The sequence below is a fragment of the Atractosteus spatula genome (genome assembly GCF_055471065.1).
Source record: "Atractosteus spatula isolate fAtrSpa1 chromosome 10 unlocalized genomic scaffold, fAtrSpa1.hap1 SUPER_10_unloc_11, whole genome shotgun sequence".
Lineage (NCBI taxonomy): Eukaryota > Metazoa > Chordata > Actinopteri > Semionotiformes > Lepisosteidae > Atractosteus > Atractosteus spatula.
In genome coordinates, this window is record NW_028296614.1 from 399,126 (window position 1) to 413,741 (window position 14,616).

Below are 14,616 nucleotides of genomic sequence, written 5' to 3' on the forward strand. Positions count from 1 at the left end.
GTTGTGCCTTTCTTAAGTCTATTGTGAATCTCATTCTAAATAGTCTTTTATCTTTCACTCTTCTAGCTGTACTGTGGTTATTTTAAATGTCCATTACTTGTATTTACTGTAGTGTATTTAGTGTTTCATTTCACAAACCGAAAATGTTCAATAGATCTTGTCACTCTACTCCACGTAATCATCTAAATTAAATCACAGTAGAATACAGAACACGCAGTGAGGAGCTCACACAGTGAGTACTCTTGAATACGACGAGAGGAAAGGCACACTGCACATCTGCAGAACATCACGTCCGAGTTTACAGCGACAGCAGAGGTTAGAAGCGAAGTAGTTTTTTATTACTCGCTCGCTGAACGATCTCTCAAGAAACCTCGGTTGAGATTTAACGGGTGTCTAACAATCACGTTCAAAAAGGTGACGATAAGTTTTTTTTTTTAACTAGGTAGCCTTAATGGCAACACAGTGTGAGTAATCTTAAAGCAGCTGCAGATGGAGTAGCCGTAATGGCAACACAGTGCTTTGAGTTCGGCTTTTCTTATTTCTTCTGCAGAACCAGTGGTATCGGAATATATTGATCCGTATAAGAAGCGCTTTCGGTTTCTGATCATTTTTATTGAGCGCTGCTCTAAACTTTACATTTGCTTGGGCTAGTTTTCCCCATGAAAAAAAGACATATCCCTAATTACATGATTTCACTTTTCTTATCAACGAGTAGAAATAAAATATATACTTCATTATAAGTACCACAGGCAAGATGGCTGGTGGTCTAAGGCGTTGCGTTCAGGTCGCAGTTACCCCTGGAGACGTTTGTTAAAATCTCACTTCTAATAAAGAGGTCTTTCTCGTTAGAATAGAAACGATAGAAGCCTTAAGCAGGAAAAAAATCACAACATCTCGCATTTCACGTGTTTAATGTTAACTGTCTCAGTGGTTGCCTCGGTGATTGATGGCTCTTTTCCCTCGCAGGGTGACGGCAAACTTCTTCAGAGAGGGAGTCTCCCACGCACGGCTTTTCTTTATCAAGAGCTGAGACAACAGAAACAGACTTCAAACTGACATGAATTACTTCTTGAGCGTTTATGACTGTCTTTAAAAGCTGAGAGCAGGTGAAAAAGTGTTTGGAAATGAGGCAATGACTGCTAACAGTAAACAGAGCTGACGCTCAGCTGCAGACAAGCGCTCCTCGTTAGTATTGTAACGCTTACGGCCGACAGGTACTGTGTAAGAGCCGGCGTACCAGAGCAGGTGACGTCACCGCCCTTCCCTGTGATAGCAGGACTACAGCTACTGGGCTGTGGAGAGATCTCTCTTTAGCTCACGGGGCTGGGTCGCTGCAGAGAGACGCGGAAGTCCCGGGTTCGAGCCCCGGACGGTGTGGGGCCGACCTGATGCGGCAAGGGCGCCCGCCTGAGCCCCCGTTGCGTTACAGTATACTGCTGAGTACCCCCGCTTGTTGCGCGGTAGACCGGGGTACGTTTCTGTGACAGGGCGCTGGTTTAATTTTTTAACAACCTGACTTCACTTAAAAAGTGTGTACTGTGTACTACGTTTCGGACTAGTTAGTGCGGTAGAATATGGAGATCATCTCCAGCTTTGAGCTCAACTGCAACAAGAAGTCATACTAAATGTAGTATAGTGAGTAGAAATCGCGAGACAACAGAACGAGAGAGTAGAAGGCGGGAATATATGGTGTAAGGGCGTGATCTGTGTAGTTAACAAAATAGTTAAAATAATATAAAAACGTCTCTTTATTAAGATACACAACATTTATGGCGACGAGAGATGAGTGCTTGACGGACTCAAAGCGAGCAGAATACTGCAGATTTTTGTTCTCTTGCTGGTAGAAACGAACTTTTGAATTTTCGGACTTTTCGTTTAGCTTGCGCCATGGAAGATATGGCAGCCGCGCCGAGAAGCTTTGCTTATGCCCAGCTTTTTCTACCGCTTCTACTGAAACTCGGAGCTCCGGATTTGTATGCGGAATACAAGATATGGATGGAGTCGTACAGATTTTTTTAAATAGCCAGTGGATCTACAGAAGCTCCGGATGCCGTGAGACGTGCTACATTACTGCACTGTATCTGGGTGCCCGTGCAGCGGATTTTCGCCAACCTCCCTGTTGAAAAAGGTACATATGAACAGACTGTAGCTGCCTTAGACGCTTACTTTACACCGCAGAGAAATGTGGTTTTGGAACGGCATAAATTTAGGCAGAGAACTTCAGTTGATGCTTTTGTGACTGCACTAAGAGGACTGGCTAAATCTTGTGACTTTGGAGTATTGGAAACTGACATGTTAAGAGATCAACTTGTGGAAAAATGTGCACATAAGAGACTATAAATTGCTGCAGGAGGAAGGGCTGACTTTAGAAAGAGCTCTTACAGTCGCTAGAATTCATGAAGCAGCTCAAGCAGAATCAAGAATGCTTTCTGACCACAGTGACAAAGTGACACTGAACGGGGCGCTCGCTCAAACAAAAGCCGAGCAGCAGGACGCAGTCATGCTAGAGATATACTGTAGAAGAACAGGGGACGGCTGACATTACATGTTACAGGTGCGGACTAACAATGCACAAAGCAGATGAATGCGGAGCGTGAACAGCAAAATGTGTACACTGTAAGAAAACAGGACATTATGCACACGTCTGCAGAACATCACGTCCGAGTTTAAGGACAGCAACATCAGAGATTGGAAGCTAGGGAGTTTCAGGTCTGTGTTTTTATTATAGGTTCAAGAAAGTCTGAATACCTTTGCAAGAAGTATTTCAGAATCCCACTCAAATCCAGTACGAATGCCGCATAAATCTGCATTGTACAATTAGTATACTGTTTGTCCGTTGAATCAAACACGCCTTATGAAGCATTTCTAAAACAGGAGAGATCGTTAGGGAATGCGTCTTCCTGTAAAAATAAAATGACTTCAAGGGCACTATAAGCAGAGGTGTGAAAGCCTGCTCTACAGAAGAACTATAGCCAGAGATGCCAAAGAGGTCGAGATTTCACCACGTGAGAGAAAGCATCTCAGAAAACGAAGTTGCGGTCGTTTCCACGCGTTATAAAACCACTAGGTCAAACAACAAGAGCTGAAGAGAGTAACGCGGCCGAGCGCTCTAAGGAGTTGGCTTAAACCTCCAGTCTCTTCAGGAGCATCTGTTGGATTCGCACTGCTACAGCATATCTCCTTGTTAAGTATCCCTTTTATTGTTGTTGCTGCCTCCAGGCGATGTAAACCAGATTCAGAAAAAAATAATTTGAACAACATTATTCCCATATTTGCTCGAAGGCGCGGTGGCCAAGTGGTAAGGCGTCTGTCTCGTTAACTGAAGACCGTCGGTTCAATCCCCACCCGTGCCTGTTTCATTTGTCGCCGCTTTCCTTCAGTTTCAATGTCTTCAAAGAACTCGTAATGTAGGAGTCTCAATAGTAAAAGAACATAACTGTCGCCAGTGATTACTATTCTTGCATATCCTGCCTTGTTTTTTAGTCGACAAAGCTTGTCTCTCTTCACACCCATCTTCCGAATGATCGCCTCAGCACTGGGAAGGAACGTGCGCTTGGTAAACCCCCCCATGGTCTGATCACAAACAGATCGGGTGAGCTGTCAGTCCAGGTTGGAAGTGACGTTCGAAAGCACTACAAATCTGACTTTGGAACGAGAAGACCGTGTTTTTTTAACGAGTAAACGATAAAATAATATACTGCCTGCAAGACTATGTCAAGTTCAAGTTCAAATTCAAGTTTATTGTCATTATACTCATATACAGGTATATATTATAACGAAATGCTATTTAGCTAGCTCTCGGACATAAGTAGTACAAAGAAAAAAACACAGAGACAGAGACAACAGCCGATGTGCAAAAAACAACAACAGGCAGTGTGCAAAACAACAAAAAGGTAACAGGTTATGTGCAAAAACATGCATCAAAAGAATGAAATAAAGGGATAGAAATTATGGGGAGTGAACTTTTGACATGTATGGTAGAGGTAGATTTTCAATGTGTTTGGGTTTTTGGTAAGAAAGAAGGCACTGTGAGGTTCAGATCATAGGTGAGAGGTGAGGTGAGAGTGAGAGAGGCTGGGAGTTTAATAGTTTGATAGTGCGGGGGTAAAAACTGTTTCTGAGTCTGGTACTCCGGACCCGAATGCTCTGGTACCGTTTTCCATGTCATGCTAAACGCCACAAATTGTGTTCGTCCAGTCGTATCAATCGTCCTAAAGTTACAGAAAATCGGATGCAACTGGTACAATCAGCACCCATTTCTTCAGGATAGTGGAGCGGTTTAAAACAGCAAATTCACAGTTTTGTGTCTTTCAATCTTTGTGTTCCGCTCTCCAAATAGAAGCACGGGTTCAAATCCCACTCCCGACAGTCAGGCGTTTTACCTTGTCTTTTTTACCTGCCTTTACACTATTTCAGTCTTGTTGTGCTCGCTGACAATCACAGTACAAGGAAAACGGAGAAACCGCTTTGGAAAAACATAACGGACAGAAAAAAGCTTCGTAAGCACGTGAATGTGATTAGCAGCAGTAAGGTATGCATTCAAATGTTTAAGGCAGATTTATAAAAGCAGCAGAAGAAAGGTGCAGCACAATGCAATTTGTGAGAGTTCGCTGGTTTTTATGCTGCTTGGATTTCTTTCAAGCCTATGAAGTGACCCCCGTTTTATTTTCATTTTCAAACTTCAGAACCGAATAACAAAAAGATTTCATGTGTGACAGCATTCCGTTGCAAATACCGTTTCCACGATGTATTCAGCGACGGGAATGAAATATTTTAGTGCTGGCTCAAATGCGAGGAATTTCAGAAAAACCTGGAAAAGCAACGCTTGCAGTAAATGACAAATTTAAAGCGTGTAGTCAGCATGAACAGAACAACGCAATGCTCTGTAAAAACGATCTGAAGCCGCAAATGCTCTTTTATCTCGGCAGTTCATTCCGATACGATGTTTCCGCAGTATAAATGAAATGCCGAACTCCAAACATGTTGTTGCCATTATTGTTACTCCTGCTGCTGTAGTTTTAAGCTTTAATCAGTGGGTATGTAATGTTGTAAAGGGGCTGGACTACTTTGTTCAGTCCAAATTCCATTATGTGAATTTATGCTTTTTTAATATAAGCATTAACAATACAATGCGTGCTCAAAAACCATTACTTATTAGCTTAAGAAGCGGCAGTGTTTTGACAAAGTGTGGTATTCGAACAGATAATCCTGAAGTGTTTAATACTTGCTTGTGAGCAAATCTCCCTCGATTTAGACAAACTCTTGTTCGGCCGATGATTTCAGATCAAAATCTGAATCAAGTGGAAAGAAAGCTGAATTACGCTGGGTACTGGGTATCACTGTTACGCCATCAGGTCATGCTAGGAGGATTGGCGGGATCAAATTGACACAGAGGGACCCAATGTGGGGGCTGAACCCACAGTTCTGAGATTAAGAGATTCTTGCTCTTTGGACTGCGCCTATATAACTCTGGTGCTACAGCAGTAATGTTTCTGGGTGTGGATGAACATGACATAATAGACTGACAGCAGGAACACGTGACAGTATCGCTATATTTGTCTGCAGTATATTGTGTTGAGAGCAGCAATAACTTTCCTGCAGAGATGGGAGTGCCTTTAATACAGCTCTTTCAATCAGACAGAGTAATAGGAACCGACCTCAAGTTTCGGCTGTGGATCCATCTGCACATGGGGGAAGAGACAGTAAAATAGCGACGAAGAAACAGAAAGAATTGTGCTCGCTGCAAAATAGGAAAGAAAGAGGTGTTAGGACACGTAAAACAGCTTGGCGATAATTTGCAGCGACAGTTTTATGTTATTTAGTACACAGATTTCTCTTCATGTTCCTTAAGATGTGTAATTTGTATGTTTGAACAAACAGTAATTTGTATGAGAACAGTTTATTCTAAAGTCCTGTCAATTAACAGTGGAGAGCTACCTGGTGCACGTCTTCAAGAAGACTCTCTTTAAGACGATTACAAGTTTCTCGAACAAATCTGCGTCATATTTTTAAAATAGTTTAGCTAATGAGCAACGAGAGTATAAATGAATTCTCCCACCCTCCATTCGAAGATAAAACTCCATGTGCGAGTCGAAGTTTCCTTGAAGCTACAGATGTTCGTCATTATTGGACATTCCCCGGTGATATTGACTAAGAAGCTCAATTCTTACGTGCTGTAGTTCAACGTGCGCAAAACACTCATATCCCCTGCAAATATCGGCAAGGTCAGTGATATTCTCAACAATTTGTGCCATTGCAATTCGTGCCATACTTTTTCGCAATGTATTCTGACAAGCCAAGATCAGAGGGTCATATTTGAAAAATGGTGCATTAAAATGTCTTGTACTTCAGGATTTTGAAAGTCTATTACATTGTCTCTCACACCTCGGTGTCAGAATTGTGAGACGTTTTTATAATCAGGGGGGAGGGCCGTAGCAATAAGCAGAAAGCACAATCACCTTTTTCCCAGTGCAAGTCCATGTTATGGTGAGTTTTTAAAATTGGTTTGCGATTTTCTAAAATATATTCCATACAAAAATATAATTTGGACAGTCGCTATTTATTTGGATATTCCCTTTCACTGAGGATGTCTACAGTTTTCCAGCCGAATTAGTACTGATCGAATAGAGCCATCTACAGGCGAAAGGCGACATAACATCACAGCAGCAGCATTTAAGGCGGAACGAAAAACGCGAATAAGAAGCCAACTTCAGCCTTGTAGCAGACCCTGGGAGGCACGCTCAAAATAATCATCTTTCCCAGTACTTCAGAGTCATATTTAGAGCGCTTTACTGCAATTTTATGTGATTGATAGGAGATGTGAAGCCATCGAGCCTGTACTGCCATTTCTCATGCTTTCTCTCAGTGTCGGAGCTGCAATTGCGTGTAAAGGAGGCGACTTGAAAATGAAACGTGTAATCACCTTACAGAGGGTCTTCACGACGGGGTGTGTCAGCTAGTTCTCCATTATCGTCAATTTACTGGACTTCTGAAGAAACCTATCTACAACGAAAATACAAACTGCACAGTTTAAGGTACATGAAGAGAAATCAGTGTGCTGATTGACTCAAAAAATGTCGCTACAAATAATCTGCCAGGCTTATTTACTTGTTCGACCACCTCCCTCCGTCCCCATTTGCTGTTAGCACAATTCTTTCAGTTTCTTTTCTTGTATTTTCCTTGCTATTTTAGTGTTCCCCATGTGGAGATGGATCCACAACCGAAACTGTTTTCACCCTGTGTTTCTGCAGCGTCAGTCTGTATAAGGATCACAACTTGCACAGCTCCAGTGGCGCAATCAATCAGCGCGTGGTACTTATACAACAGTGCACAGCGGAGTTATGCTGGGGTTGTGAGTTCAAGCCTCACCTGGAGCAGTGTTTTCAGCTACTGAAAGCAACTGTCGAGTTTAGATACTCTTAGGTATTTGATGGAGATAAACTAACATCAAATGAACAAGTAAAGGTTTATTTTGAGTCACAATCAAAGAAGGCTCCACAGCTGAAACATTATGTTTCCTTCTCTTTTCAGCATGGAATAAACCTTGACGCAGCTCCCTACTAAAATTACCATCAGCTGTGTACCTCCAACTGACCTGTACACAAATATATGAGAGAGGTCTACTGAGATGAGAGGAGCACTGAAGACTTGAAAAAGCTCTCACATTAGATTCTGTGTTTTTGTTGTTCCCCAGATTTGTTTTTAATGTTCTTTTTCTTTTGAAGGTGTTGCGTTTGGTTTTTTTTTTCATAGTTGTTAGACTACTACAGGGATTTACCTAGGTTCCTGGAAGATTCTCGTTTTGTGTTTGTTGTTTTTTTGGGTTACAACATTTTTTTTTCTATTGATAGGACCCCACGCATTACTATGGGAGTAGTTAACTTTAGTTCTTACATTGTACAGTACCTGAAATTACCACATAAACTACTACTCTGTTTCCCTTTTTTTAAAAGGCACAAGTGAAGTTTGTTTTTCCTTGCTGCTGATTGGTAGCTACAATGGGTCAATTGCAATAAACTTATATACAATAAACTCCGCTGAAATTTGTCAGCAGCTCTGTACTAAACCTGTTCTCGATTGCAACAAACCTAAAACAGCTGCTGCCCATTAGATGTTACTGCATTAGGAGTCTAGCTTAAACCACCTCTTCATAGGTTTTAAGCAACTCGGTAGCGGACTAAGCAGAACAATTGATCACATTAGAACTGTCTTGAATGTAATGGAAATAATGTACTCATTAATTAACAAGCTTATGCACCACTTGCTTGAAAATTATTATTATATTTAACCAAAATTGCTTTCCAGACACCACAAATATTCACAATGAATGTTATCATAACACATTTTTAGTAATACAAGTGTTATTTATGAATAATTAGGTTCCATGTATATCTTTATTAATAGCTGTATTACAAGTAATGCATATACAGTCTTTATTACAGTTAGTTTTCAGTTATCCTGGGTAGGGAAGAGAATGGAAATTAAGGAAATAAAAATTTAAAGGGCTTAAGTCTTCAATGTGTTCTGTCATAGCTGTGTGTTGTCACATCTGTCATATCTGGGTGTTAATTTAGTATATTTGATATATTATTTATTGTGATTTGACACTACACTTGTATTTGACACTACACTTCTCAGGAGAAAGCAGTACAATTTTTTTTTATTTGAGGGTACAGAAATTGTATTGTATGGCCAGATGTAAGGTTACGTTAAGAAACCCTTATTGTTACCTTTTGCAACGTTATTTATTTAAGATGGTTCTTCAGAATAGTGTCCCTTACGTATCTGTGACTGTGGTCCAACAGTAACGGTGGTGAAATAGCCGGAATGTGTGGGAAGAAGATGGAGATGGAACAGGAGGTTTATTCAGTCGATAGAAAGGTTGTGTAGGACTGAACACACTGCGGTTATGGTACTGGGTTTAAGAGCATTACGATCCTACAGTCTCCTGATCCATAATCAGATGCGTTATCCAATGCACCACTGGCCCTTGTACCGCATTCCTCAAGTGCACCACTGTGAGCTTGCGCCGCTACAATAATACATCGCCCCAGTCCAAATTTTCTCAATTAGGTGCAGGTTTTCTATGTGTATTTAGTTAATAAGTCTTTCATTTTGTCTGTTTTAAAAATTACATCTCTTTAAAACGCTGAAATTCACTGTAGCGGCGAGGCTTAATAATAAGGCAGAATTAAGTGTTTCTGAGCTTCCCAAATGAGGCCCCATTTCTCTGTTCATCTCTGTGGTGCAGCCACAGAGAGACCATTAGTGCAGGGTGATTTAAGGTCCTAGGACAGCTCCCAAAGGGGGATGCACTTAGCTAAGCCTGGCTATCATGATCAATGGTCATGCATTGGCGCCTATCTGTCTAGGGAGTGCCAGATGGACATCTGGACTGCATTTCTAGGTGTCAGGAGTAAATGACTCATATCTCACCTTGATCAACCAATCAGGGACTGGTAGGGCTGAATAACCCACGTGGGACTCTGATGCCCATGGAACTTTCAGCCAATCAACGAGCTGAAGTTCCTCCAGGTAAAAACGAGATTCAGAGGGATTCTGGAGAGGATTCTGTGGACTATTCTAAAGGGAATTCAAAGGAGAATTCCAGGGCAGGACGGCCCAGGAGCAGAAGGCTCCCAAGGGCAGGACATTCTCGCAGCGCGCCTCCTGACCATCCTGAGACTCAGCCCGGACAACCACGGAACGGCCAGTGTGTCCGAGTGCCAGAACTTTCCTTTGTTCTAAGAGTCTAGAGCGGAGGTTGCCAGAGAATAACCAGAGGATCCACCCGAGGTTAGCGCCAGCAGCAGGCCTCGTGAACAGGTCGGAACTGTGGACAGCTGAATCACTATTCAGAACTAGCTCTTCATCAGGACCGAACCGGTCCTCTTCCTGACTTGCTGGGACCCACAGTCATCTTTTCTCCTGTGCGAAAACTTTGCTAGTTAAAGCCAACACTAACTAGCCGGTCAGTGAGCATCAGCAGCGCACCGTCGCAAGCCGCACAGCACAGCCTGGCACCGAGCCAGAGAGCGCGGATTGGACAGCAACAGCCTGCAACTGTTTCTTTGAGCCTGCAGGAGATATGAATCCCCAAAGAAATTGGATGAGTATTCAACTTCAATGCATTACAGCTCGAGAATTCAATTGTTATCCAAACCAGTTGATATCAATTTAATTCCTAAGAGTTATGTACTTGTTTTGAGTATCTAATGTAGAAGTTATAACCAAGTTCATTTACGAAACGGTCTAAATGAATGATATACTGCACGTATGTCCTCTTGATGTGTAACTCTTCGTAACTGAATGAATATATATCTTTTGTATTCTGATAACCCTCTCGATAAGATCTGTTAGGTTTATATGCATATTCTATGTATTAATAAATGTATCCTCGTGTATTAGTACCTGTGTGTGTGCATTGTTTGAGTTATGTCGCATGGTTGGGTTCTAAAGCCATCAAAAGAAACAACTTTGTGATTTACTGCTACAATTAATAATTGTCACAGTAAATGCCCAAACCCTACAGAACTGGTGCCTTCAGAGAGCCACAACGTTACATATTTGGCGTCCCTGAGCCGGTTTTCTCTTACATCACACATGAGGGTATTCAAACGAAAGAAATCACAGAAAAGATATCGCACTTAAAAAGAAATCCAGAGTGGAGACGCTGGTGATAGAAAACAGAGCTTCATACGATGCATGAGATGCTTTACCTCTGAACTAAACTCGGCTCTTTAATTGTGTTAGGAAGAGTGAATAGTCAACAGTGTACATTTTAAAAATCAAAGCAAGACAATGAGACACGAAGAGAATTCGGAACACAAACCTCTCCTTCATCGTTTAAAGAGCTTTTGATGAACGTCTAAATGAAAGACAAATTCACTATTTTCACTTTGTGATTAAAAAAACACTTTTATCACACGTTAAGCATTCCTGATGGTGTCGAATGGTTCTCTTTTCTACCCTCATCATTTGAGAATCCCCAGCTAAAATATCTTTTTAAACTACAACAAAATTGCAATATTTTGAATACTATTTAAGTTTACATAGTCACATTCCAGGTGATATTGACTTAGGCGCTCAACTATTAACTTCTTGGAGTTTGACTTGTGCCAAAAGTTTGAAATCTCTGCAACTATCAGGATGCTTAAGGACATCCAAAGAAACCCCATCACATTTAGGGGAGACGGTGTTGAGGTCAGATTAATTTGAAATGCGTCTGTGGGGACTTTTGATTTACCAACGTTATGTTTTACTGAAGGATACGATGACTGATTGTGCCATAGAAACTAACGCACGTCACCTTTTTTCTACATTCACAGGTTTTTGGCTAAAGACAAAAAAATCGTTTCATTTCTTGGCCAGCTGGCAGTAATTCCTCTGCACCGACAAGAAAGATGACTATTTTATCTTTTGCAATTTGTATGGATTTTTTTTTAAAAAGTTGTTCCAAAAATTAAATGAACACTTCCATTACATTTAATGTAGAAGCATGTTGCCGTCCATAATGATAAACTGTGCAGCAAGACAGGAAGAATGGCACCACTAGGATTCAACCCAGGATCATCTGTTTACAAGGCAGGCGCTTTAACCACCTAAGCCACAGCACTCACTCATCCTAGTGTTAATCCCACATCAGCAGGGTCAGCTTGTCTGCACACCCGTCTCCATTTGGTGGTTTGAACCAAATCTTTGAGCTGACGTTGCCATTAAATGCGACCGAGAATACTCCAACCGGCGTGCCGCTACACCTGCCGTTGGAGAACTAAGCCACAGCACTGGCATCATATATATCCCTTTTACAGCCACTTGGACACATCTCAATTGCTCTGAGACACCTGCATTCAGTGTGCGCTGAGCCTGCTCGCTGAGCAAGTGACGAGAAATGGCTTATGTCCAAGGAGCTCAATATGCTTTTTATGTTCAACGGGGTGTCCAATAAGCCGGCACTGACACGCAGCACAGGCTCTGTGGTTTGACATCTCCCAAGGTAAATGTTGAAATTGTAGGTGGAAGAGGAAAATTACCCTCGTGTACGTGGAAGCAGGTGTGCCTGCATTAATACAGCTCCATCGAGCGGAAAAAGTAACACAAGAACTGCCTTAAATTAAACAGCAAGTTTCTGCGGCTGAAAACAGAAACTATTCCCTGTGATAAGTGAACTCACAACCTCAGCATAACTCCACTATAAAAGCACCACAACCTGACAAATTGCGCTACTGGAGCAGCACAGCACAGTAGCACATTTTCCTCAGTGCACTCAAACAGTGCTTCTTCCCTAGCCTACCAGCTTCAAGACTTTTTTTAAATTGATCAAAGATTCATTGGAAAAGGTTTGTCGATGGGTCAGGTGGGAATCACACCTGGATTCACTGCTTGCAAGGCAGCTATGTTCATCATTATACCCAGGACTGGCGCCAGGGGAATGATCTGTAGGGAGGGGGGGGTCTGAAATCCTGAGGGGGGCAGTGATATTTCGGTTTAAACGGAGCCATTACAACCATCCAAGTGAATTCTCACAAGCATGCCACTGATTAGTATTTCATGTTAGAAGATAACGACAAGCAATCTGGTATTTAGTGATGAAGAACAGTTCCACGTTCATCAGAACTCACGTGATTATTTTTTCCTGGAGCATCAACCATATGTGTTCATTTTTGCAACAACATCAACGGTAACGAGGTTCTGAATCATTAAGAAATCATTGTAAAACCAACAGAAAGTACAAACTTCTATAACTACAGTCCTAGTTATATAACGATTGTAAGTATGAGGATAAACTACTGCAAGGCATTGGTCCACCTGAGCAAATAAGGTCATAATAATGTTGACACCCAAAAACATAGACACTATGTAACGTGCTGTTCCTGGATGGATAGCCCTCCTGCACATCAAACAGTCTGATGTAGTAACTGTGAATTCGGGGTTAGTGTAGTTATCTGACCATTGACAAAGTACAACTATTTTTTACGGCTCAAGTTAAGTAAGTGAAAGTGTTCAAAAACTTTTTATCCAAACCTTTTATCCAAAACTGAGGTGGGTGGGACTGTTCAGTTGAGGGGGCGATTTTGGCATGCCAGTAACATTTTCACAAAACATCCAAGAGTTACGAAAACACTTACTTTGTGTATAAAGTACATTGTGTACACACTGTAAGTTCAGAACGCGAGAAATACTGCTCAATATGGGATCCTGTCCAGGAATATCAGGGCTGTAAGGGGGTCAGATCTATAGATGTAGTAAACACATTAGTGGAGACAGTGTGTCTGCTCTCTGTGTGAGAGCCGGACAGGAAGAATAATCTGTGGTCTGGGAAGAAGAGACCCTCGTTGGAAGAGCGGCGCTTCTCACAGGAGAGAATGAAAAAAAAAAATCTTTTTCAGGGACGCTGATTTTTCTCCTTGCGGGAATTAAAAGCCCTTATGGGGAGTGACCTCGTGGTGCAACAGTAGTGCATCTGATACCACATCAAAAGGTTGTGTGCTCAAATCATGTCGAGATCGGCTGATGTATGTTCAGGTTCAGCTGGTGCCGAACCTGGAAATTAGACCATGCAGTTTGATTTTATCTGTACACCACATAGATAATCTAAATGAAATAACAGAGCAGTACAGGACACGCATTCAGGAAATTACACAGCAAGTCATTTTGAACACGACAAGAGAAAAGGCACACTGCACATCCGTGAAACATCACATCCGACTTTAGAGACAGTTACATCACAGAATGGAAGTTTCAGGCCCCTTTTTCATTACAGGTTCAAACAAACCTGAAAGTTACAGAGTTTTAGGTCACTTTTGTATTAAAAAGTGTCTGAAGCCTGTAAATATAATTTGCCCTTTTTTAAATTGTGGATGAAATCCACTCCCATGTACCAAGACCTTACAGTATATTCATGTTAATTAAAATGACTAACGCTATTGGACATTAGCTGGTGCTTTTTGTAACGATTTGCTATTTCATGCTGGAAAGAAGGAAACCCGACCAACGTTTGCTTTCAGGTGTGGTTCATTCACATAATGGACATCTATTTCTGAGTAGTCTGATTTAAAATCACACGAACCCGGTAGAAGTCGAACCCACAATCTCATGATGCAAAATCAGACGCGTTATCCATTAAACCACTGGCCAATCATGTAACTGAATGGCACCATGGTGAGTTCAGCACTGCAACTAGTAATACACCATCCCATCTAAAATTTCTAAGTGAGAAACGTGTTTTCTACATTTTTATCAGTTTTAAAATATCATCTCTTTAATACAGACAAAGGGTTTGTGTGTCACTTTGAAATTCTGATTGATTTAGAATTCAAAGAAAAAGATGTTTTCTTCAACAACGCAGTGAAATTATGACATCTTCACTCTACTTCTCTCTAGCAGTAAAGCAGACCTTGCAGTGTGAGCATTTGCTACAGTAAATTAGGTCATGTATCATGTTAAATCACTTCTTCAAAACCAAACATTTCCTGGTGCACATTTTCTCCTTGAAAAAAATACATTTTTTCCTTACATGCTTTCTCGTTTTTTTTCCATCAGAGTACAGAAAGAAGAAAAAAGGGAAAAGCAGTGTCGCAAAAGAACTCCGTCACCCTTGGGAGATGTCAAGCTCAT

At 41.4% G+C, this 14,616-nt stretch overlaps 1 non-coding gene across 1 annotated transcript; it reads left to right on the forward strand.

Annotated features, from left to right (window-relative positions):
• The first annotated feature begins 3,281 nt into the window (after positions 1-3,281).
• trnat-cgu (transfer RNA threonine (anticodon CGU)) lies at positions 3,282-3,353 on the forward strand. Its single transcript has one exon. It is a non-coding gene; the product is annotated as a tRNA-Thr (tRNA).
• The last annotated feature ends 11,263 nt before the right edge of the window (positions 3,354-14,616 follow it).